We start from the raw sequence: 26,899 nt of genomic DNA on the forward strand, positions 1-26,899 counted from the left end.
GCTATACGATCGTTCGTAGATATCGTGCAGGATCGTTCGTCGTTCGTTTTCCAACGATAATAATTGGAAGTGTGTACGTAGCTTAAGGTAGAGAACAAAATTAGGATAGTCACAGATGGTCTAGGAGAACATATCCTTGAAGGACTAGACAGATCTTTTGCGGGTAACCTCCTAGTACCCTGGCTGCAGTTAGGCTAGGTGTACATGTGCAATGGTCCTCATCCGATAATGAGCTCAGGCCTGATGCCGGATGAGAATCTTGCATTTGTACAGTGCTCGTCTGAACGACTGTCCTGGCGAATCCATGGACAATGGATGACAAACAATCCTATTGCAAGTGAAGGGGGAAAGAGTGCAGCGGGGTGCTGGTCATTCTCCCCCTTCCCTTCTCCATAGAGCAGAATGATGCTGTATGTACATCACTCGTTCATACATCCTGCGGTCATTTGTTGTTGGAAAGGATCATGAAAGATCCTTTCCAACCACAATTATTGCACGTGTGTACTTAGCCTCGGGTACTAGGATAAACTCAGACCCATTGGAAGACCTCATGCTGGTATTTACCAATGCCTGGCTTCACATAGCTAGAGTAAGATATTGATGCTATGGGCTGTCCTGCATGTTCCCTGGACCAGACCCTCTGGGACATGTGTTGGTCTTTCAATATAAGGAGTGTGCTCTGGTATTTAGGGGCCACGTACAGTACTGAGCAACAAAATAAATTGTGAATAAATCTATGTAAGATCGATAACTCTGTGTTTTCATTTTCTTACTTTGATTTTCAGTTTGGTTTTGAATCCAGCTAATAGTGAGTTATTTATTTAGGGTTTCCATTTGCATTCTTACATTTTTTCTTAATCAAATTCACAATGCACACCAGTACAGATTCTCAACTTGAATTATTTTGCCATCAAGATCTAACATGTGATTTTAGTGTTCCCTTAATACTACATTGGACGACCTACAACCATGGTATAAATGTTCCATGTATTTATATAGCATTCTTCAAAGCTATAATTGTCTCCCCAGCCTATTGAAATATAATAGCTTTTCTGCAGTGAGAATGAAATAGGTGTCACATTTGCTCAAGCTTTTCTGATTCTGAAAGGACCTTGCCACGGCACTGTTCAAGGCTATATGTGCCATGATAGATTCTTATTAACAGCTTCCTTCAACCCACCTTGTCTGACTCCTGCATACTTAAAATAGGCAAATGAATGTATTTTATGTACCCTGTTTCCCCGATGATAAGACACTGTCTTATTTTTTTTGGAAGGCCAAAATATGCTCTAGGGCTTATTTTCAGGGAGATGCCTTATTTACCCATGAAGAAGACTACAGTACACAGTTATTGTTCATGTGCCATTCATGTCCACTTCTGATCAATCTGTGCCAATCATTGTCCCCTTCTACTGTAATCAATAATATACCGTACCATTAAATGTCCCATTGTAATTCATCATATACTGTACAATTTAATGTCCCATTCTAAAGCTTATATACAGTAAGTGGTATTGCTCACAGCAAAAGAAACCTGTCTGTGTCTCACTTTTGGATGTTCTAGCCGTGAACAAACTCCTGCAGTCTCCGTTAGGGAGGGATGAGGGAAGCTGCCTGTGTTTGCTTGGGCGGAGTCACGTGCGCGCACTGCAGTCCTGTCACTTCCTCTTCATGACGAGGCGCGGCACGCAGCCATGGAGGCAGACGGAGGAACCACACAAAGTCACCCACCGTACCACCCGATTCGGGTAAGCGCAGGTATCGGTGGGTGGCTTATTTGCGGGGGGGGCCTTATTTTACATTTTTCTCTAAAAAGGGGGGGCTGTCTTATTTGATGGCCCTGCCTTATCATCGGGGAAACACGGTATGTAAGTATGGTAAGGTAAATCCGTATGCATATACAGTAAAGAAAAAAAAAAAAGCCAATCATCATATTTTCCTTACTCCCATTTACAGTGGTTAGTGAAATACATTATTACTGATTGGCTGCAAAGGGTTACTATGCTTTGACCTCTACTGTTCACCTTAGCCTCCATGTTTACAAATTTTGATAATATACAGTAAAGAAATACAAGCCATAATGCATTTACATTACAGGCAACAACTTCTTATATTGCTCCCAACTAGGATGGAAGTGCTGGGTAACTGAAACTGAAGCCATAAACTGGCTGGGAACTATGATGCATGAGAGTAATTAAAAAGTGTTCTGGCTATACCTGCAATGCAACACATATTCAAATCTTTATTATTGTGGATAAAATAAAAAAATAAAATGATAAAGAAACAACATTGCCCTGCAGTTATGTTAACACAGCAGAACAGTAGTTCCAGATTTGTTACACTGAAAGAGTTTCAGCAACCTTTATAGATGCATACCTTCCTATTTTCTTTAAAAAATAGCTTTTTTCATTAACTGTGTCCTTTTCACAAATTCATTTGTAACTAGATGAGTATGTCTTTATTATAATCACCTGGTGCAAAAGCTAGGGTGGGTGCATTCCTCTAGGCATTCACTAGGATAGATTAGCCCTATAGAGTATCCCACTAAAAAAAGAAAATACCTATTGCAGGGCATGCCTAAAATTTTAATTACAGCTCAACACAGCAATACAAGATTTCTGTGGGCTTTTTCATTACACTCATTCTTTCTTTGCAGCCCTTGGAGGATTAGGAGTGACCAAGGTCCCCTAATGTCCTTCATCACTTTGCATCAGGATACTTCAGTAAATGTTTCATGAAGTATTGGGAACAATTATTTAAAATAGTTTCATTTGGGAGCTTGGACTGATCATGGGGGCACACATTCCTGAGAAGCTTTAACTGCTTCCTTGTTAATCTCTCCCACCGGGCACCTAAATACAATCTGGAACCATGTTCAGATGCAAAGTGAGTGGACGTACCTCACTAGGATTGGCACAACGATTATTGTATAGTATTTAAATTCCTTGCAACTGTCATCATTAGTTGCAGGCCTTTTAAAATGGATCAGAAACTGGGGGTTCTGTGACAAGCTAGCTTTTAACAGTGCCTTCATCGGTCAGAATCCTTAGAATGAGCAGAGGCAGTGGCTTCTGGGACAGGAGTCTATCTGAAGACTGACAGTATGTGTTATATGTACGGTGTGGGGTCTATTTAAAAGGCAGTGAATCTGACATTCACTGAAACATTGCCTGGTAGAGAACCAATTACTGCTTTTGAAACATATGGAACTGGAAGAATATTCACCAGAGAATGGCAGATTCCCTGCTTTATAATAGGACCCTTTAGTGTTGCTTTGTTGTCTTGAAGCGGAACTATCAGAAAAAATAAAAAATACCACTTACCTTTACTTTCTCAGAGCCCCCGATCTCTCCACACGTTGGCTTGAGTCACATCCATGGACCTACCTGGTGATAGGTCCGCTTTAGGTAAGGACAAAGTTATCGCTGAAAAATCAGAATGAGAATGTGAATATTAAATTTGCTCTGGTCCGTAAGGAATGATAGATGAAATAGTTAAAAGAAACTATTAGGAAGATGAAGCATTAGCCTCGAGTCAGTGATTCTGACTCCCGCTTTAAAGGCAGAGAAGATTCTAATAAGTTTGTTATTAAAAAGTGCCGATATCTATGACCTATTGAACAAAGCTTACGGGTGAGCTAACCAACCTTAATCATGAGGTGCTGCCAGTTTATTAACACCTTAAGCATAAATTCCTTCTTTCCTCTCATGGAAAAATAAAATCTGTCACTGTCCTATAAGTTTTCTGGTAATTCTTAATGCAAGACAAATACAATGTGTTGATGTACTGACACTGTAGAAAATGTTGAAGAAAACTGCTGAGAAGAATAATTTTCGAGTCAACACACACTTAATTGCACGATACCTTGTTATATTGAACAGGCTGCATGTTTGGGCTGAAACCAATATTTAAAAGTATAACTAATTTTACCTGTAATATGTATTAGGTGTGCAAAGTAAACTGTATGAAGTAAAATGTTTCCAAAAATATCCAAACTACTTCTGATGGTCAATTTCCTGCATTTCCTATTTGCACATTTGCAAAATGGATAGCTGTGATCTGATATATCAAAACTCAATCTGCAAAAAAAAAAAAACAATCCTAATGGGGAACATTGTTATGGAAAAGCTGGAAATAGATTCACTTGAAAGTGGATTCTCTGGTTTATCTGCATGTTAGGCAGAGATAAAAATGGAGGCAAGGATAAAAATGGAGGCCTCGTGTTTACAAGAGCACTTGCAAGTGGTAATAGACTACAGTCTGGTAATAGACTCCCTGATAATTGAAGATAGCAGCTGACTAAGAACAAAACCAGAAGAAACAATGAGGCCAAAAATTAGAGTAGGCAAAAAGCAAGTGTAGTGAAGAAAAAACAATTTAGAAATAGGAGAAACAGTAATATATGGTAATCAGGATGAAGAAAGGATCAATCAGGTCCCAGGAACTATTAGGATACTGAAATTCTGGGGTCACATAATGCAAAGGGACAAGGGCCTGATAGGAACCTTTTGCCTGTCCCTTTCTGCAAAAATCACCTGCCTGGACACAAATGATATAAGTGGAAAATAGATTTAATAAAAAAACTAAAGTATTCTGTGAATGTAGGTATATAGGAAACTTTTTTGTTAGCTATGCCTTCCTGTATCTAACTGGTAAGTTTCCATCAGTCATAATCACATTATTCATCATTTATATGCATTCATATAAATTTCAGATTTTTTTTCAGATTCATAAAAAAATGTATAATTCACAAGTAGAAGCTGATTTGCACATGTTTATATGTATCTAATGTAAAACATGTGTACATTATACATAAACATTGGCTGAATTTTAGGTGAAAACTTTTATAAGTAAAATGTTTATGTTAGACATACCACAAAAAGTCTGTTCTGATTCATTTATAGCAAATAATGGAAGTGAGCTTAATTTGTTAAAGGAAGTAAATTAAAAAAAAAATAAACCTTTGATCCCAGGTTTTCATGAATTTTTTTTTTTTAAATTGTAGACCTGTAACTTACAGAAATATGTCCGAATAGGGTTCTAGTAGATATCATGAATATAAAAAATGTTTGAAACACACAACGCTGGAACATGGAACCGACGCTGGATTAGCACAGCGGGACCAGGTAAGTGGGGATTTTAGTGTAGGCGAAAAAATACGGGGTTATCCAAAAGAGCAAAAATATTTAGTGCGAGAAATTACGGGCTTAGCGGTTAGGGGGTTAAGGCATACAAAAATTCAACATTTTACTTTACATAGAAGGGTAGACAACCCTTTTTTTGAGCAATACCCTTTTTTAAAAAAAAAAAAAAAAAGGGTGCAGGACCGCCCCTTTAACTTTTGATTAAGCCGCGGCAATCAAGACTTAATGGGAGTGCTGGGCTTCCCAGGATACATACATCACACATCCCAGGGAGGCTCTGGGTGCTCCTTCTGCACATGCCTGATCAGAGGCAGTTTTCCTCTTAGTGGAAAAAGATGCCAATCTCATGAGATCTCTTTTTTTCCCCTTCTAGGTCACTGCGCAGGTGCGAGATGGGATGACGAAGAAAGAAGACCGAAGAAGAAGATGGAAGAGAGGAATGAAGATGGCGGTGCCCGGCAGAGGAAGCAACAGGACAATGCAGGACCGGATCATAGCTCGATCGAGGGACCTTCGGGATTAAAGGTAAGAGTGATTTTTTTGGTTTTAGTTTAGTTCCGATTTAGTCGCCATACTATTATTATCTCAAAATGACAATCAGATGCTTCATTCTCTGAAATGAAATAGTTTATCATCATATTGAGAACCACAGCAAGGTGAAGACTGACCTCCATTGTGGCCTATGGTATTTCCCACTATTGAAAAAAAAACAATATAAATTAAAATAAACACTATACAGTGTCCTGTAAATTGGCAATCATGCAACTGCAATAAATGTGGCAGTACCACCAAAGGTAAACAACACTGATTGTCAGTAATTTATTCTGAAAAATAAATCATGCAAAAAAGGAGATCATGTCAGCTGATTGCTACGTTTATGAATAGGACAATGCTAAATGTGCATGTTTTTTTTTCCAAAATACACTTTATTGAAAAATCTACATTAATTTTAACAGTATGAGGGAGGTAGAAGCAATATTATTAAACAGGGTATACATACATGTAAATAACATGAGTAGGTAACGTAAAATAGGTAAGTAAGCCAAATACAACAAATTTAAAGATCATTGGGATTTGAAATAAATAAAAGAGCCAAAGGAAAAAAATATATAAAAACAAAGAGGGAGAATGTCCTGGAATCAAAGTGCATCAGAAAAACTGTTCGGCACACCGAACCTACCTATTAAAATGGTAATTCAGACTTATTATCTCAGACTTATTCTATCATGTTAGCATAGAAATGTATTATAGTATCTCTTAACATTGAGATAAATGTTAAGACCAAGAAAGATTAGAAGGTAGAAGAATGAAAGAGAAAAAGAAGGAAGGTATAAAAGCACGGGGACTCCCCTGTCAGACTGTACTTTTATTGCCTTTGATGGTAAAGAATTTGAAACTCTGGAGACTCACAAAAGTTCCACCAGCATGCCCAAGTAGCGTAAAAGCTGGCCATATTGTCTTAGGAAAGAATAGGTTCCTCTATCTCTGCTAACCGGTAAGTTTGCATCAAACAGTCCCTCACTGTGGGAATTGTAGTCGATTTCCAGAATCTCGGGATCAGTATTTTGGCAGCGTTTAAGGCGTGAAACAGAAGAGTTTTCCGTTTGTGTGCGGTGGACTATGAGTAGGATATATTAAAATCTGTGCCAATATGATATATTAAAATTTTGTTCCAAACCTCCAACAGCTGCCATCGTATTCAGAAGACTGTTTGTGTAAGGTGTGGGGTACTCTATACCATTGTGTATGTATCTTAAAGTTATTCTCCTGGATGTTTAAGTTTTGCAATCCTCTTACTGTTAATACATTGATGTCTTCCCATTCCTCATCTGTAAAAGTCTGGTTTAAGTCTGATTCCCATTGTTTACGGTAACAATCCAAAAGGTTTTCAGGAGGATTGGAGATGATCCCATATATAGCTGAATTTGTATGTCTGAGTGGGCCTGTGGCTACAGACAATTTCTCAATGGGGGTGAGTTGTCTAGAGCATTGCTCTTTCATACCAGAGGCAGATAAACAATTGTCTTCGTTGTAAGTAGGTCCACCAAGGCATTGGGGCTCCTTCTGCCAAGTTTCTGCCAATAGTTATGTTATTTTTTGAAATACCAGTACTTTGCTGATAATAAAGATGAATGTCAGCTTTAAAAAATAACTGAATCAAGAGCGCCCTATAATTTTCAAAAATACACTCACCTACCCCTGTTCTATTAGGGGCACTGCCATCTTCTTTCTTCTATTCTTCCTGGTTCTGATCTTCAGCTTGATTAGTTGAGCTAGGATGACATAACACCTTATTTAATTTACAGCACTAACGTTAGTTCTTCCAATTACATTCATTTGTCCATCAATCACCCAGGTATGGTAAGAAAAATTCTACCCATTAGCAAAAGAAAATGGGATGACCAGATACAGTATGCCAAATCATCATACATCTTAAACTGTTTCATTCAAAATAATAGGTAAAATGCTCATATAGCTGTAGTTTTCCATACCAAAATACAATGATCATAAAGTAACTCCAAGCAAGAATATGCAGCTACATTATTTTCTACTGTTACACAGAATCCTATTTTTGTACTATGAATTAATGTACTATTTTCTAATGCAGATTAGACTTTGATAGGAGATTTTGTCTCTGTGTTTAATAAATGACCCATGAAAAAACACATTTACCTATAAGTTGTTTCTCCACAATGAAACTAAAAAGAAAAGTGCAATATATATAATTTTTCTTGTTGGGTTGTACAGAACCTAATCGCGTACATATCAGCACTTTTCTTATCTGCTGTGACATTAATCTTTGAAAAATGTCTATTTAAGAATACACAGCAAAATTAAAGATGTCCTTTTTGATGATATTTTACATATGCTTTGTTACTCTTAAATGTCCCCTTGTGTTTAATTAACTGAAAGTAAGTTGCTTTGTTTGCATGAGGATACAGTTTTAACTTAGTTTCAAGGTAGTACATTTAAAATATACCAGACTTTTATAATTGATTTTCTTTCATGGTCTGTCACTTCAGACAGACTTAGAGCAATGCACAAACAATTAACTTTTAAGTGTGTTATAAAACGACATTTAAAATGTACCATAACATGATAAATTATTATTATATGACAATAATGTGATGTGGAAAACTGAACTAATGATTTTTCATCTAGATAAATGATAGGTGCAATTTAATGTGCATCTAAACCTAAGAAAAGACTTGAATGTATTGGTGGTGGCTTTATTCGTTTTCTATAGAGTTTTTCTTTGTGTATATAAACATACATACAAAAGTATTCCTATTGTATATTTAAAAACTCAAAGGGCAGCTACACTGACAGGCAGGTCAGTTGTGAATAGGAGAAGTCACTGTTGTTGTGGAGTATTCAAATGGACCTGGCTGTCAGTTTGACAGTTAGGATCTTCTGTTTATGCTAGAAGCCACTGTCACTGCAAGTACTGTAGCTTTCACTTGAAGAGCTTTTTTTGTTTTTATCTACTGTCCTTGCCATCCACACAACCTGACTGTAGGACACTAGGAAGCTGCTAGCTGCTTCCTATGAGATGATCAGGTAGGGAATGTTATCTTTGTGTTACTGGACAACAATACAATCTAATATAATGGATGTTCTAACACACTTTCTCTATGCAAAATCTAAATATAAGGGGAAAAAACACAAACAGAACAAAAAACAAGAGCTCAGACACTGAATCCAGGACTAAGTTTCTGCCATTTGAAAAGCCAAAATTGAACAGGAATATCCTTTGAAGACAGATCTGCAAGAGAGTGAAGAGTGAAGTTAAATGTGATATATATGTAGAGCTTTTACATTCCAGTGATCCAAATCCGATCTTTTTTACTAGTACAGACTAGAAAAACTCTTGTTTAAATTATTATTTTTTGGTATTAATTCATCATTGATTTTTTTTTCTTTTCGGAAGATTTCTATACATGACCTTCACTGATTGTAAATTGGAGTTCATGTGTTTTGCTGGACAGAGTCAACACTTTATTTATTACATCACACAATAAAAAAAAAAAAGTTAAAGCATCATAAATGAAAGACATAAAACATTTTCACATCTTAATGGTTTGATAGCTTCTTTGAAGCAAAGGTGTTTTCATTCATACTCACACATAAAATTCTGAATATGCTCAAACTCACAAACATTGCCAGTCCTAAAGCTGTCCTCCTTGTATACGTGTGGGTTCTGATAACACATTAGTTGTTCTTCTTCATCAGTTTGCTTTTATAAGATGTTGTTGTGTGAGTAAAAAAGGGGAAAAAAACATACAGAATACTAAATTTTAGCATGAACCATAATATTGTAAAAATAAATATATAAGCAAGATATGGAGAAAATTGTTGTACTGCATGTGATGGAGTCAGTAACTGAGGGCAAACAAAAGAAGTTGTACTGTTAGGAATTTATATATGGTATGAATACAAAACATGTTGGGTTCTAGGAAAGACGTAAGTAAGAGCTGGTTGTTAGTACATCTTGTTTTTTTGTTGTTTTTTTTTTTTTTGCTGCTGAGTACTTGTTTTGACAGGAGCAGAAAACCAAAAAAAAAAAATATCAAGAACTGATGATTGTTAACTGTTTGGTGCCTTGGGTGTTCACAAATTTTATAATCTAAGGATTTTACTTAAAATTATGAAAAAATTGTATAATTCTCTAAATTCCTATCTGGTATATAATCTTTTACATGAAATAAACTGAAATATATTAAGCTTGGAGCCTTACAGTAATGTCTTGACGAAGGGCCTACATTTGATTGCCATTAGGTAAAATCTGCATACATTTGTATGTTATCCTTGTGTGAATTTACTGCTAAAGTTCTAATAAATACACAATAATTACACAATACACAAAGCCTTTGAATAACATGCACTGGCAATTCTTTATTTATTTATTTATTTATTTTATTAAAAAAAAAAATAATAATAGCATGGTGATCCCAATAATATTTAAACTAGACTCTTGTCCAGACATGAGCCACTGACATCTTTGTTTTTTCCTATTACTTTCTACTGCTGCATACTGCTGTATAATTATTACATAGATGGTTTTCAATGTGATACAAAAAATAAGAATCTTCTTTTTGTCTCTTTCACCACAATGAGCAGTCTACAAATATACATTTTGCTTTGGTTCAGTCCTTAGTAGTAAACATCCTATATCTTTTTGCAATTGTTAGGTTAATCATCCACTGCGCATAGGGACATACTCCTACAGAGAACAATTTATTCTTTTCCTAATGATTCTCTTAGGCAACAAACAAATAATTATTCCTGGAGTTAACCATCTGAAAACTGTATAGAGTAGTTCCGATAGTCTTTGCTCGGTGGTTATAAGGGATAGAAATAATAATTTTCTTTAATTGTCAGGAAAAAGGGATTATGTTTTTATTTTCCTTTAGGCTCTAGATTTTTTATGTTTGTTTTTAATGTACTATAAAATAACACTGTCTGTTTACATTTCTCCAATCTAAGTTTTTTTTTCTTTTTAAGTTTTGGATAACATTAGAAAAGGTTTAAACTTTAAAGTGTATGTTTATATCATTACTGTAAGGGTTGACCTCACTTTCCTACTTGATGACAAATCCTAAATTTGACAGTTTAATTTTTGGTGGTTTACGTTTGAAGGCTACCAATAATGGATAACTGTACCAACTGATCTTCTGTCACCCAACCATATCTGTAAAGAAGGAAATTGAAGCAAATCTCACTAATGAGGACACAACAATGTTGAAAATCTTACACTTTACAATTTAACAAAAAATCCACATTCATTACTCCACAGCAAGATCTGTAACTAAATAATTCTAATTGGTTGTTTGATGGATCACTGCACTTACTGATTTTTCTTTTATGGAATTAACACACAGTAAAGTTTGCAAACACATCTTTTCTTACATAACTATTTTATAATCTATAGAATGCTATTTTAATGTGTGAAATAAATGTTTATGACATTCACAGGGCATCTGGTTCTTCTGGAACATTCTATTTTTTTCAAACCAAAAAAAGGTATCTTTTACTTGAGATGCATTATCAAGAATGTATGGCCTAAAATGTGCTGAACTTTTAGTAAAATGACAAGCATCTGTCTGTTCAGACTCTAAAAGGGTTGCCCTAAGGCATAAATATCCATCAATATTTTAGGCATCAGAAAAGCTTTACTTTTGTTGCAGTCTAACCTAATCTTGATAGATGTAACCTATTTATTGCATTTCTGCATACCAGTTTTGGTGAGGAGTGACTGTGGTACTTGCACTGCAGTGCATACTATTTCCGCAACTTGGTTGTAAAATTTAGATCTCTGTTTTTTTAAATACTGTTTATTGATTGTGGTTACATTAACAAGTCATTAAATATGACTACAATTAACATTATGGCCCTGATTTATTAAAGCTCGAGGATACATTTATTCAAGGCGGAGAGGATACACTTTCATCAGTAAAGCTGGCTGATCCAGCAAACCTGGAATAAATCGGGTCCAGGATTCAAAACATTTGCTAGCACATAGCAAATGACATTGAAGAAATCCATTCCAGGTTTGCTGGATCACCCAGCTTCACTGATGAAAGTGTATTCTCTCCAGCCTTGGAGAGCTTTATTAAAGCTGGCTCAATGTAGGAAAAGATTATGCATAAAGGAACTGCGCACAGACAAGTTTTTATATTTCCTTTTTCCCTTAAAATTAGAAACTGTAGTGTGACTGTTCTGTACTTGTCTGTGAAACAGAGCTGACTGGCATAGTCAAGTGCAATGTGCAGGTGGTAGAGGACAAAGAAAAAAAAGTGGAAACGTATGAACAGAACTGATTGTCAGAGTGTAGCACAGTGGGCAGGTGGTGGGGTATAGATGCACCAAAGAGGGGAACTTGTAGAGGGGAGCTGATTGGCAGAGTAAAGTTTACTGTGCAGGTGGTGATGGACAGAAGGAGCAGAGACTTTTGAAGTGTAGCTGATTGTCAGAATGGAGCGCAATGTTGAGTTGTGAGGTACAGAGGTGTAGTTTGGAAAAGATGCAGGCAAAAGCAGCAGAAGGGACATTTGGGGATTTTGGCTGATTGTTCAGTTGGAGAAGAAAGCATATTTGAGGAGTTGAGCTGATTGCCAGAGTGGAAAGCAAGGAATAAAGGCAGAACAGGAAACTGCAATGTGTAGCAGGTGTTTGCACTGATAGGAAGGAGGAGGCGGTTATAATGGAGGAGTGAAGAGAGAATTAATTATGCAGAAAAAGAAAAATAATTCTCAATGCAGGTAGGGAAATATTGTGAGTGCAGGGTTAAAGCTGAATTCACAGGGGATATCATGTAGGACAAGAGGTAGAGCTGAATGCTGGGAGGGTGAGTTGGCCAGGGAGGGATGCCGGGCTTGGCTGGGAATGAAAACAATAGGTACATCCTCCTCCAGTGTCATTGACTGAATTTGTCTGTCTTTCGGAACCCTTATGAAATGTACAGCTCTGCATAATATGCTGATGTATTATAAATACAGTTTAATAATACATAGGTATGTAAAAAGCTGCACACTAAGGAAAAAATTATATAGCTTAATGCAAAAGTGATAAATATCATATATTTATTTCACACATTCACACAGCTGTTAAGTGTTTAATTAAATTATAAAATCATTTTTTAAGCAAAACACAACAAACAAAACTCATTGAAAAAGAAATGAATCATATATTAGATAATAAGGATAAGCTGAAAAAACAAAATAACATTCAGAAAAAAAGGGGCAGGTAGAATAAAACGAACAGTTCTCTGTTTGAAAATTGAACTACAGTGGTACCTCGTTTGGTACAAGTCCTGTTTGGACACAAAAACTCTTGCTTGGTATATAACCTTTGTGCTAGAACTTGTATGGGTCAAAATGAGTCACAACACCACGCACTCCTCCTATTTACCTCTCTCGAGACAAAGCCACGACTGCCCACGAGCGTCAGTACACCAGTTGCTACTATTCAGTGAACAACCCGCTCTATAACTTCCTAGTAGGCACTCGACTCTTCTCAGCAAGGTAAAAGGAGGGTAAATTTTCATTTATTTCATCAAATTGCTTTTGTATGTATGTACTTTAGTATTAAGCAGTGTTTAAATTATTCTATACAGCCCCATCAATGTATAATATGCCAATAACAATCGGATTTTTTTTCATGGGAACAGATAATTCATTTTCCTTTTATTTCTTATGGGAAAATTTGTTTGGTATTAGTCCTGTTTGGTATAAGTCCAGGGATCTGGAAAGGATTAAGGACTTATACCAAGGTACCACTGAAGTTTAAAACAGAGCCTGTGATCTCCCAGTAGAATCAGTAAAATTAAAACGGCCAAACAACAAACAACAAATGAACAAAGAATAAATAGGTAGAATACACTGTAGATATACAGTATAAGTCCAACCATAGAATGCAATATAATGGCTTCATTATTTACACAAAGTGACACCAGTGTACCAATTAAGGTAAAGATGCATTTATGAATTATTTTAGCCATAGAGCCAAATGAAAATAACAACCTTAAATCCATCATTATAACTTAGCAGATCTCATTTTTAGGAAGATGTTGCAACTTACAATACAGTATTTAGCATTTTCTTCTGTTTCACTGTGAATTATATTAGAAGGGCCGTCTCAAATATAAGATGACATGGCTCATATCAATTAATAATTTGCTGCTTTTAAAGGCAAAATTGAATTTCAAACTTTGCCATTGGTTTTTAGCTAGGCTTAAGAAATGATTTATGTTTCCTGTCTTCAATTCATGTAAGATTTTCATGCTCAAGGGAAAGATATAAAGATTGTAATGCATCTATGTTCCATCTGTACATTTAATTATTTATTGTGTCTTTTTGTGAAATAGTATGCATTGAAGCTTAGTTGGCCATATGGATTAGAATGCACTAAGTTGCATCTTTTTTATTTGTTACTCCATTTAAATAAAACTTTGAACCTGAAATGTGCTTAGGTTCTGGCAAAGAAGGGCTCTCTGAAATTTTACTATGAAGTGTGAGCCATATGGATGTTATCAGTACTTTATAAATGTCCCACATTGCAGTAAAGGGAACTTATAGTGGAATGCTTTGTAGTCAGGTAAGTATGAAATATTTCATTTTATTATTTTGTATTGCAGGTGGAACTTTTTAGACTTGTACTTTGCGTATTTAATGAAAAATCTTTAACAAAGTTGTTTACAGAATTCAATAAATATTCGGAGCAGTGGCTTGTCTCTTAGCTCAATAGGAAGTTTTAGTCAGTCAAGAAAACTGTATAGAAAGCAAAGTTTGCTGTGTGCTTCTTTAGCTAACCTATAGTGCTTTAGAAAATATCAATTTGCACATATATATATATATATATATATATATATATATATATATATATATTTATATTTAAAATGTGGCATAGCACAGGGGAACCACTCATGGTAACGGGATGCTTACAGGGCAGATTAGAGGCAGCAGACTCCAAAAGTCCAAAATAATAGCAGTCTTTATTTGTTTAGGCAAGTGTTACAGCACACTTGCACAGCTTCACAACAAAACAATAAATAGTAGAAGCCCGGCTGGGCAACTGGCTACCTCCCTGGGTGCCCTAGCTCACTAACCCAAACACTATCTCAGTATCAATACTGTTTACTCAGCTTTGTAGTCCTGTGTGCACGCTGGCTTTCCTTAGCCTCTCTGATCACCACCTGCTGCAACACAGTGGCTGATCCTCTTCCTCTCACTCTGGCTCTCTCTCAGCCTGCCATTCCTTTCTGGCTCTCTCTCAGCCTGGAGTCCCTCTGGCTCCCTCGCAGCCTGGAATTTATTCTGACTCTCTCTCAGCCCGGCATTCCTCTCTGGCTCTCTCTCATCTGGGAACCCATCTCTGGCTCTCTCTCAGCCTGGAGTCCCTCTGGCTCTCTTTCAGCATGGAATCCACTCTGGCTCCCCTTCAGCATGGAATCCATTCTGGCTCTTTCTCAGCCTGGAATCCCTCTCTGGCTCTCTCTCAGCCTGAAGTCCCTCTGGCTGAGTACTTCCTCTGTCAGCCTTCTGCTGAGCACACCTTCTCCCCTGCACCTCCCCTAACCCAGTCAGGATTGGGTTGGACCAAGGGGCCCCATGACCCTATAGAACCTGGTTTCTTCCTAGGAAACCTATCCAAACCTATTAACCCTCTATTCCCTGGAGCCTTTTTAACACTTTTCTGTACCCTTTCTAGGGACTCTCTGTCACAAAATATATATATATATATATATATATATATATATATATATATATATATATTCATCACAAAAACTGACATACGAAAGTTTAAAAGCAATAAAAACAATAGTTGTAAAAGCTATAAAATCTGAAAGAATATGAGTTCTTCTGCTTCTTTGCAATTTTCTTTCTAGAAAACCAGAAAACTAACTACTCTGAATAGCACAGTGAGATAGGAGAACAATAAAGTTCTCATTTTGTCAAATGGTCCAGAAATGCTCTTGTTAGTTGAAGCCAAAAACAATCTTGAGTTGAATTGTAGAGTGGAAAAGTAAATTGAGTTGAGGAGTAGGTGAAGAGAAATGGTTATGGCAGTACAATGCTGTAACTTAATATATACATTGGGTTATCTTCTTTACTGACATACTTTTTTTTATTTACCATTGTCCTTGAATCTTACAAATCAATTGATCAAATCAGTTGGGAATGGTCATTTCTAAAAGTATAAACCTTTAAGAAAAGAAAATCTTATATATCTTATCATCTTAAAGAAAATCTTGATAGCAAAAAATTACTAATATTTTTGTAGATTTAGGATTACTGCATTAAAGTCGCAGTAAAAATGTATCCCTGCATTATTTACCTATAGTAAGAAGACAAAAAGAATAAACCCTAAAGTTCTATAACTTTGCTGTATGTGTTCATGTGTGTTCAAATTATGGTGACTAAAGTCACATAAATATATTGCTATGAATGTGTGGTTGATAATGTAATATTATTTCCCTAATGTTTCCTTCACTTTCCTTTTACAACAGTTATGCTGGGTGTCCAAATTACTTTGCTGTCCTAAAGGAAGAATTGCAATCAGTACTCCTACTCAATCACACGTTTTATGTACAGTTGTATTGTGACTTTAGTTTGACAACTCCTACTACTTTTTTGCCATACATATCTGTTCAAGGACCCGTCCCTGGAAGTTTGGCTATTACTCAATTATGCCAGAACGGAACACTGTAGTGTAAAGAAAGGAATTTTAATAAGTTATCAGGTAGTGTGTTAACACATGTGTTCACTGCATGGTTAGGGTTATTGTTTCTTAAGTCAAACTAAAGTCACAATAATACTGTACATAAAAAGTGTGACTGACATTGTACTAGTATTTCCATAACCTTCGCTTCACTTCTTCTGTTACAATACATGGGCTGGGTGTCAACTAGGGTATGTGATTTAGTCTTTTCTCAGCAACATATTTCATTTATTTTAATTTGTTAGCACATAGTAATATATGTATGAATAGGGGAAATAACTGCTATGTCTTTTAATTTAAAAAAAAAGTATGGCTATCCTTTTTCTAAAAAATACAGCCAGAAACTATGGCATCTGGTAGGTGCTTCCAGAGTAAGGGGGGGGGGGCAAAAAAATTGAAGTAGGGAGAAAACCTGTAAAATACCTGTAATTTACAACAACTAAATAACATTTATATGTCTATTGAAGTCTACTGCAGAATAATGAAAGCTAATATATAATTGAAAACTATTTGTTACAACAAAAGGTTTCTTTTTACTGCTGTTAAATGAGCTTAGACAGTCTGCCTGGAGCCCAGATAGAATATGCAAACTGGCTTAATTATCTTTTCTCTAGTCTTGGTAGACATCTAATTGAAGAATTATCCAATTAAAATATAGAAATTTAAAGCAAATGAATACAACCTTCTTATCTTGTTGGCTATTGTTATGCAATTAATATCCCATAAGTTGGTCATGATGGGACAGTTTTTAATGACGAGATTCTGGAAAAATGACGCAGAATCCTAAAACAGCAGACCAATGCTAATGTTATGGTATCTTGTTACATGAATTAACTCATTTGGAGGTCCTTTACATAAATACTGCTACAGGGTCAAAATGCAAGAAGCATGCTGGACAATGAAAAATGCATTGGTTCTTTTCTGGTTAGCTTGCCATTTCCCAGTTTTTTGTAAAAATAAATATATGTTCCATTAAGCGGGTAATATGCAATAATCCGGGTAATATGTATTCTTTAGATCAAGTTCAGCTAGTAGCCCACTATATCTTTCAGTTTAGGTCAACTTTAGCTTTATTGCTAAAACAAGTGGGCTGACAAACCCAATATATAAGGTACATCTAATAAATTACAAGACTAATTTATTAACTCATTTTAATGCTTGCCCCCTTCAATATATTCTCCAATCCCAATTAAGCTCTGATGCAGCCTTGTTGCAATGTCGAAGGTGTGGAGCAGATCAGTTTCTATCAGCTGTTACAAATTATCTGATATTTTTTTCTTTACATAGATACGTTGAAAACCTTTACTGCATCCATTGACTCAGGAATGTGTGTTCCTTTAAGCATCAATTTCAATTTAGGAAAAAGGCACAAGATGCCAAATCTGGTAAACAGGGAGGATTTCCAGCAAAGAAATGTGTTTGTAAGTCAAGAACTTTTTCACAGAAAGTGCTGTGGGAGAAGGAGCATTGTCCTGATGAGGGATGGAACCATTTCCCACATTTCTGGTTGCCTTTTCCTGATTCTTTCTCATAACTTCCTTATAATAATGTTGGTGTACTCTTGTGCCTTCTGGAACTGATTCCGAAAAAATTACATCCATAATGTAAATGAACTCGATGAGCACGGCTTTTAAATTGGACTTACTTTGACACACTCAATGATTTATGGTGATGAAGGTGTTTTCCAGAACATTTACTGTCATTGTGTTTCAGGATCATACTGGAAGGTCCAGGTTTTGTCACAAGTGATGAGTTTTTGAAAAAGGTCTGGGTCCACCTCAAGTTGCTGCAGAATGTCAGCATAAGTTTCCTTGTGGCACTCTGTTTGCTCTGATGTAAAATTTTACTAAAATTTCAAATTGACGCATTGCTCAACTTTTAAACTTATCATGACTTCAGCACATGAGGTGAAACACCGCTGCAATAAACGGGAACTGACAACAAACTAAACTAAAGAGAGTGTCCCTGTTTGTTGTACATGTTTGTATAAGTTTAAACATTCATGGCAAGTGCTCATAATCAGTTCTCACTGCTTTGTTTATGAGCTAGAAACTCAGTCTTGTTATTTATTAGACATGCCTTGTATATAGCATATTGAAGCCAACAGGTTCTCTTTAAAAAGACATCAGGGGTCAAAACCCCTAATGGCACTTCTGCACTCTGGTAAAGCTGACTGAGTACAGTCTGTGTTTAATCAGCTTCTACTTGGGACACAGCATCCGAAATTCTCAGAATGGTCACGTCTCAGTTTATACTACCCAAAGAAATTCAGAGAAAGGATGTTTGCTAATCTCCCAACATCCTGACACCCACCATGGAGGTTCCAGGCACCAAGGAGAAGCAACTGAGTTTAGAATATTGCCTTCATATAAAAATTTAATGGCAACTTTTCAGTACGAGAAATAATTTATATTACAGGGCCAAAGTTGGCATAATGGGGGTATAATGGGGGTATTGTGATAACCATATTGTAGTAGAAACCTTTGTTTATCCTTAGGCTGATTTCAGACTAGCAGTTTTTCTAGTGATTAAATTCCTGAAAACTGACCGTAAAAATGGTCACCATTGGACCAATCCAGTCTATTCATTATCCTTTATTTAACAGGTGGTCCATTGGTTTTAATACAAACAAACTATTGAAAAATAGCAAACCAGTCTGCTGAAAAAATGATCAATTTTAGTAAAACACTCCTAGTCTGACCCCAACCTTAGTGAAACAAATATATAAAAATAATTGTTTCTTCAATATGTTTTCCTATTGGGATGCAACAAGAATCTCATTTTACTGTTACACATTCTTCTATAGCAGTGTTTTTCAACCGCTGTTCCGCGGCACACTAGTGTGCCTTGAGAGATCTTTGGGTGTACCGTGGGAAATTATCCAATTTCAGTTAATTGGTCCCAAAATGATTTATTTACTGCAAAAAATTTGTCTTCATTTGTCTATACCAGCGATGTATAGTGATAGGCAGAACCAAAAAAAACTCTTCCACTAGATGGCAGCAGGTAGCTAATTTACGCGTCTGACTTTTTGGTGGTGTTCCGTGGGATTTTTCTAATTGTAAAATATGTGCCGCGACTAAGAAAGGTTGGGAAACACTGTTCTATAGTATTTCAAAGACTAGCAGAGAAAAGCTTACATACAGTAAAACCAAGAAAATTCCTATTGATTCCCCCATTAAAGAAAAACTTTTTTTCCTTGTTCTGACACGCTCAGCTATACCATGCAGAGATGGGAGAGAAGACACAAACTCTTAATATAGTTTTTTTTAAATTTTTCCACATACACATAGTCAGACTATTTTCTGTTTTGCAGGAAGATATATACTTTATCATACACTGCATTGGGACTATGTGTCCATATTAGATACTTTATGCTTTGTAGAACTGTATACTTTAAGGAACATCGTTTTTATGCAAAGCAGTTCATAACAGTTTTGCATAAAGTGGGTATATAGTATTTGTCACTGCTAGGATATTAATGAAAAATGTTCTCTTTGATATGCCTTATGTGTGTATGAGAAGTTTAAACAGCAAGCAGGGCGTCTGTTCTCTTCTGTCTCATATGCACTACATAGAAAGTCATTTATTCCCCTGTGTAGTTGTATGCTGGATGATCTGCTTGAATTCTAAATTGAGTTTGGATCCATCAATATGCAGCACAAGTGTATAGGTGAGCACTGCACCAAGTGTGTCTCATTCTTCAATCAGTATTGTTGTACCGCCAACAAAATCTATTTATGAAACTAATAAATAAACAGGAATGAATAACACATCCAGGCTTATGGGATAAGACAGGCGCAGAAACCTATTATGTATTGGTAGCATCTAATTTGATTTCAGTATACTGAAACCACATCATTGTGGGGGCTGTTTAAAAAACAGTAAATTCACCATTTTCTGGTGTAAAATCTTCCAGGTCTACATTTTTTCAATTGCAGTGTTTGAATGTCAGATTCACTGCTTATAAATATAGACCCCCACACAATCCTTGTCAATAGGTTGCTATTGTTTACTGCACCTTGTGCATGATCATTTCACTTTTTACTGCTTTATTCTGTACCTGTATATGATTGTGTAGAATAGTGATAAACTGAAAGGAAAATTGGCATATATGTATAAATATACTTTTTCTACAGACTGACTGCTGCAAGCCCAACACTGAATATAGTCAAAATGAATATGACATTAGCCAGATATACAATCTCCATGGTTTTGTATCAGGCACACTGTCATCTTATTTTTCTGTAAATGACAAACACAATGATCTGTTACTAATGTAAGGGATGAGATTGGAAATTACAGTTCTAGGTAAACAGGATCTACATCTAAATGTTTAAATTACTGTAGTGACTCGACAGGCTATCAGCAGTACTTTCAGTCTTTCCATCTGCCAAATTCATTTAGAAATGTTATGAGAAGGTCATAAAAATAATAAAAATCAAAGCTTTTTTTTCTATCTTTAATTAGATGTGAACATGACTGTTAGCATAGCAAAAACATCAAATATATATGTAGTATAACTGTAGGCTGAAAAAAAAGATTTATGTTTGTAATAATATCCCAGGTTGAGAAGGGGATATCTGGGGTTACCTTTATTATAAAATCCCTGCCTGCATATTGTGTGGATGAGACCTTCCATAGCTCAACCAATCCAGCCAGTAGCTCTTTACAGCTTAACAATTCCGGCAAATCAGCTGGCAACTGTTGCTGTACACTATATCTTTCAGGGACAGATAAAGCACATGGCCATACCTAAAATGTTTAAATGGGTTAATCTAGGCCATTTTCTTTATCTTAAGAACAATTTAAATTCTGACTCAGATGCAGACGTCTCACCTGTAATAACTTTTTCAGTTATGAGCTACCATCTACTTAGCTTTCTACTAGTAGATATATAAAATGTAGCTGTAAGGTTTCATACAAAAATAAAACAGGTAAAAATCTATTCATCATTTTATATACTAAACCATCACTGTAGCATTCCAGCATTTCTTTACAAATGCAAAGCTAGTTTTATTTATAATGCCAAAGTTAGTTTTTTTTCAAAAGTGTGAAAATGTTATTTAGAAATGTAATTATTTTTATATTTTATATATTAATTTTAATGTACCAGAAGTGAATAAAAACACAAAACAGTAAGATATGAGAGATACAATATAAATATATATATATATAGCTGTCAGGCGAGCAGAGCTCTGCTGATTGTTCTGCTCCATGATTGGCTGAGAAAAGGGAAACCCTGATAACAGCTCAAGCGTCATCAGGGTTTCCGTTTTCTCAACCATTCAGCACTAACCCCCCTAGCATTCTAATTCTGTCTGTATTTCCATGCAAAATGCATGAAAAATGTTTTACATTGTACATTTACATTGTTCTTATGTATAACCCACTGAAATATGTCCAATATTTAATAAATTTAATACATTTAATAATAAACTTTTAAATAAAAAAACACAAAAATGTGTTAAAAAATACAAAAATAGTTAAAAGTATTATAACTGTACAGTTGCTTGTATAATGAATAAAAAAAAAAAAATATATATATATATATATATATATATATATATATATTTTATAAAGATTTCTTTGTATTGGACTCAATACAGCTAATTTGTCCAATACAAAATTATTTGAATTTCACCGCCAATCCTCCTGCCTGCACCGACATCACAGGGAAACCCCAGAGATTGTCTCTGCACACGCCGAGAGAAGATCAGAGAGAGAAGATGTGTCCGGAGGAGCCGGGAGGACCAGCCGAACGCCGGGGGATGACAACGGAATAAGGTAAGTGTTTTTTTTATGTTTAAAGCGACCTCGAGTATGACTCGAGATTACTGCTTTTTGCATGGAAAATCCACCCCGAGTCACATTTGAGTCACATTTATCGCTAGGGGGTTATTATTGCAGGGTTTCTCACCCAGAGATCTGTGGAACCTTAGGGTTCCAAGGATAAATGGCCATGTACACCGAACCATGTACACCGAAAGTAGTCATCATGAATCCTCTATTTTATAAAGAACATTTGCAATACTTTAAGATGTATGAAGCTTTAAATGGTGCCTGTGGCTTCAATTTTTAAAGGTTTCTGAACTTTAGAGGAATACTTTACACAAGTAATGTCAAAGCTATTATACTAGAAGAAACTTCACGATTAGTTAAGAATTACATAATAATTTTTTGGGGTAGATATACAAGATACAAAACACAGTATGTTCACTTATTTAGGTCAATGTTAACTTTAAAAAGTCTATTTTTTTTCCTTGTAAAGAAAGTAAAGCGTGAAATAGTTTTACTTTTTTTTGAACAGAGTAAGTTTACAGTAACACAGTAAAAAAAATAACTATCTCCTTTTACACCTTAACCACCTAGCCGGTATGCCCGACCTTCGTACGGGCAAAAAAAAATGGTTAGGATGGTTAACCCCGTAATTTTGTCACATCCTTACCTCCATGGTCCCGCTGTGCACATCCAGCGGGACCATGGAGGTAAGGATTCCAGCGTCGTTTTCCCATTAAAAAAAAATTTCATGAAAAACAGTGGATCACTTTTGGTACAGAAATCTAGACCTCAGTGTAACGCTCAGGTGGTTAATACTGCATACCTATATTTGTAAATACACAAAGTTGTGTGCTTTTATGATCACAATAAAAAAAAACAGTTGTATCACAAAAAATACCAAACCAAAAGTATAAATAATACCTTTCCTGACTGTTCAAATTGTTTCTAAAAGTAAAGATTTAGTAGCACTCACGTGATGCCCATTTACTGGAAACATTTCATTTCTCCACCTGGGATTTCCTTCTCTGACTCATTTCACCCAAGGGTTTAGTCGTACACAGTACAAATTGTGTATTTAGTTTGTACATACACTAAATTACCATAGTAGCAGTGCAGTGCCTGCCTACAGTAAACACCTGTTCTGTAAATGACTCCCATTTCCACATAGCTCCCAACACAGCTGCCACTACCTAGACCAGTAGAAGAAATATGTAGTATGCACCAAAAATGTATATAGGGGATTTATCTGCCTCTTTAAACCTTATTGACATTCTAATAAATACAGTAAATTATATTTATGCTGGCCATCAACAACACAAAGGGACAAGGTATTCTGTTTTGACATGTTTCATGTCTGTGCTTCTAAACAGTCATAAATTGTCGCTTGAACCATGGTAAAATGGGGCTTCTTGCTGCTAGAAGCAGCCAAGAAGTTACTTTCCTCCTGGTTTAATTTTGATTAAATCAACTAATTAGCTCTAACTTTCCTCTTCCCTCCTTACACCCCTATTGATTGTAAATGGTGTTTAAAGTTACAAAATTATGCAAGGGATGGTGTCCCACCATTTGACGCAAAACCCACAGGGCATGTTCTCCTCCTACTGCCCTAGACACTATATTGTTACAGCTTTATTGGTGCAATATACTTTACCAGCAGGTCAGCAACCAAATTATATCAGCTTAATGCCCTCGGGTTGCCTGTGGTTAGGGAGTGTGTGCTAAATGGGGAAACGCCTTTTATTGCCTTTTACTGTGACTGGCACTTGCTGATTCCTGACATTAGCTGTTTCCAGTATGTTTGAGAATGTATGTTTAAATCAGTGAAGTTGTGACCTTGTCCTTACATGAAATTGATTTCAATGTGGTATTGTACTTAAAAGGGACAAATTATCCTTTTTTATATATTGTCATGTATCAGCAGCTGTAAATTTTGAGGATGAATTACTTCACAGTGCCCGCATTTAGAAAGTTCAAGAGGGCTTGTTTTAAATCTCATTTATTGCTATATAATATATTCAAATATCTATATACAGCAGAAAGCTGTCTTAATGTCAGTTCATAAATCTTTTTTTTACTTAAGTCTGATCACGATTGAATAATAGGGGACATTTTTTTTATGCTAGGGCTGTTTTTATCAGCATTCTCAAAATGCTTTTTATGCTATTTTAAAAGCTATAACCATTTGTTTGTTTTTTTACATTGGTTTAGTCATGAAAATTGTATGTGCAGTTTTATAACTGCTGGCAAAACTAGATCTTCAAGGTCATAATAAAAAAAACAAAAGTAGGTTATCCCTTAAGAAGAAATGATAAAGATGACAAGGTGAAAAGGTTTAAACAAATGGAAGTCAGAAATTGTTTTAAGGTCTGCAGGGTAGTAAGTTGTCAACAGGTGGGATTTACTGTGTATAGATGGTATTAAATGGTTTCAATTGATTTACTGCTCACTTTTAACACCTGAAAAATGCTCTGTTTGTATTTAACATTAGATCATCGTAAATTTTATACCTTATTATGGTAGCTTAAATTTCAGTTTTTATAGCTCTCTATACCTTAAGAAAACAGTGTGTCAAAAGGGAAATTGTCTCCTTAGTTTGATTTGTTTTTAAATCTTATTCAGTGAAGTTTATCTTATTTGCTGCAATACACTATTACTATACTACAGCAGTAAATGCTGGTATATCTCACATATCAATTAGTTTTTTTATGTATGTTTTGATTTTGCTGCAAGGTAAAATACAGAGTGAAATATACTTCAATGTAATTACTGCGGATGAGCACATCGCAAACCTGGCAGGCTTCCCCTGTTAAATTAATCTGTTGTCAGCAGGCTAGTAAAGTACATTTGCTTCTGTCCTCATAAAATTCAAGGTTCCGGCTGGACTGAAAGGCATTTCCTTAACTACAAATGAAGAATTTCTGAAGCCTATATATTATAGTAATTGTTCTGGGGAATATTAAATCCATTTGGTGATCTGGTTAGAGTGTAAATATGTGTTTTCAGATTTTAAGATGCTGGCCATTTTAAATCTATACTTTCTAGGTTAAATTCAATTTTAAATTCTAATTTTTTTTAAAAAAAAGTAACAAATTGATCATGTTGAACTTGACTGTCAATGTCCTCCCATTTTTTAACAGGTATTCTAACAACACCCCAACTAATAAATATGTAAAGTTTTGTTACAATTATTTAAAAAAGATACATATGCATTGAAAATCTCAATGCAAAAAAATTCAGTTATGAAATCAAGTTCAAAAGAGGCATGTTTGCTAATAAATGGGATTGTAGAATAGTTGTGGAAACTGCTCATGGACAGGATTTTGTCTTTTAAGATTTAAAATAGTGTGCACGTTTCTAACTTCTTTTAAAAGGAGGTCAATCTTTGCCTCTTGACCTTTGACTGGCCTTTACAAAATGAGTACATAGACTCTCTAGAAAAGGGTTGATCTGTCGGAAATATTTACAAGGATCTCTTTGAGCCTGGAGGGCTGGGTTTTTTGGCTCTTCTCTGTTTGATTCATGGTTTGGTGAATGTTTGGTTTGAGTCATCTTGTAAAAAGAGTTCTGCTGAGCCCCTTTGTTTCTTGGGTCATTTGTACAGCAGCCCAGGATGAGCTAAAAATGAAGAATTATGAAGAATGTGAAAGGCATTGAAATCACAACTCCTTTTCTCTTTCTTTCTATATAGAGCAGAATGTAAACATATTGAAAGTGTTTCTAAGCTAATAAAAATGGATTAAGTCTGAGTTTACAGTCTCTGTTGTTGTCACTAAGAATGAATTACTTTATAAAGCATGCGTCTAGAGAGGTCACTGAACTAAACCCTGCATTTCCTCTCCAGAAAACATCAGAACACATTTACAAATATGATAAGGAGTATATTAAACATTGAGTTCTTCAAAATTACCTATACAATAAATATTTTATACCTTTGCTTCTTCTCTTCTTCTCACCATAGTCATCAATTCCCATGCATGTATAAATCAACTGAAAAGGAATTAAAAACTCTGGGACCTTGGTGGTCACATGAAGTTCCAGAAAGAACAAAAAAGTCAGCAGAAAAAGGGACAGTGAGGATACACAATGCAGTGAGGATACACTTGTGACTTTACCAGGTTAATTAATAACACATGTTTCAGCAATAGAAAGGATTTTTATGATTTTTTTAGCAAGGAAGATTATGTAAGTACAATATACAATATATATTTTGAGTTTAATGTGTTTCCTGCTTGTTAGGAATACGTTAAAAATGTTTTATCTATTGTCTGGATGCAGGAACATTTCAAAGTGAACTTGTCAACATCAACTATGAAAAAATGCACACAATAAAAACTGTCTGCTATTACCCAAAGCTTCCACAATCTGGTTTTCTTATTTTAATTTTTGGTTTTATGCTAGGTCTGGATTTCTTTATCAATACAACTAGCTTATCCAACTAAACAGTAAGCAAAGAACATGTTCAGTGCTGATGCATTTCAGAAAATGTAAGTAATTCATCACAATTTGCTCATGAATAGGAGTCTTTTGCACAGTCCAATGCACACAAGACTTGGATCAGGCTTCAGGGTCAAAAATAAACTAGTTTAAAGCTGAACACCAGCCTACCCACTAGTCTTTTCAAATTGAATAGGTTTCTTACTAAAATTGCTTACTTTTCTCATTGCACACTTGTGACTTTCTTAGGTTGTGCATTACCAGCAATTCAGCTAGAGTCTGCCTCTGTCTCAGCATCATTTAGCCCTTTCCTCCCTAGG

Source organism: Pyxicephalus adspersus, chromosome 3, assembly GCF_032062135.1.
Source record: "Pyxicephalus adspersus chromosome 3, UCB_Pads_2.0, whole genome shotgun sequence".
Lineage (NCBI taxonomy): Eukaryota > Metazoa > Chordata > Amphibia > Anura > Pyxicephalidae > Pyxicephalus > Pyxicephalus adspersus.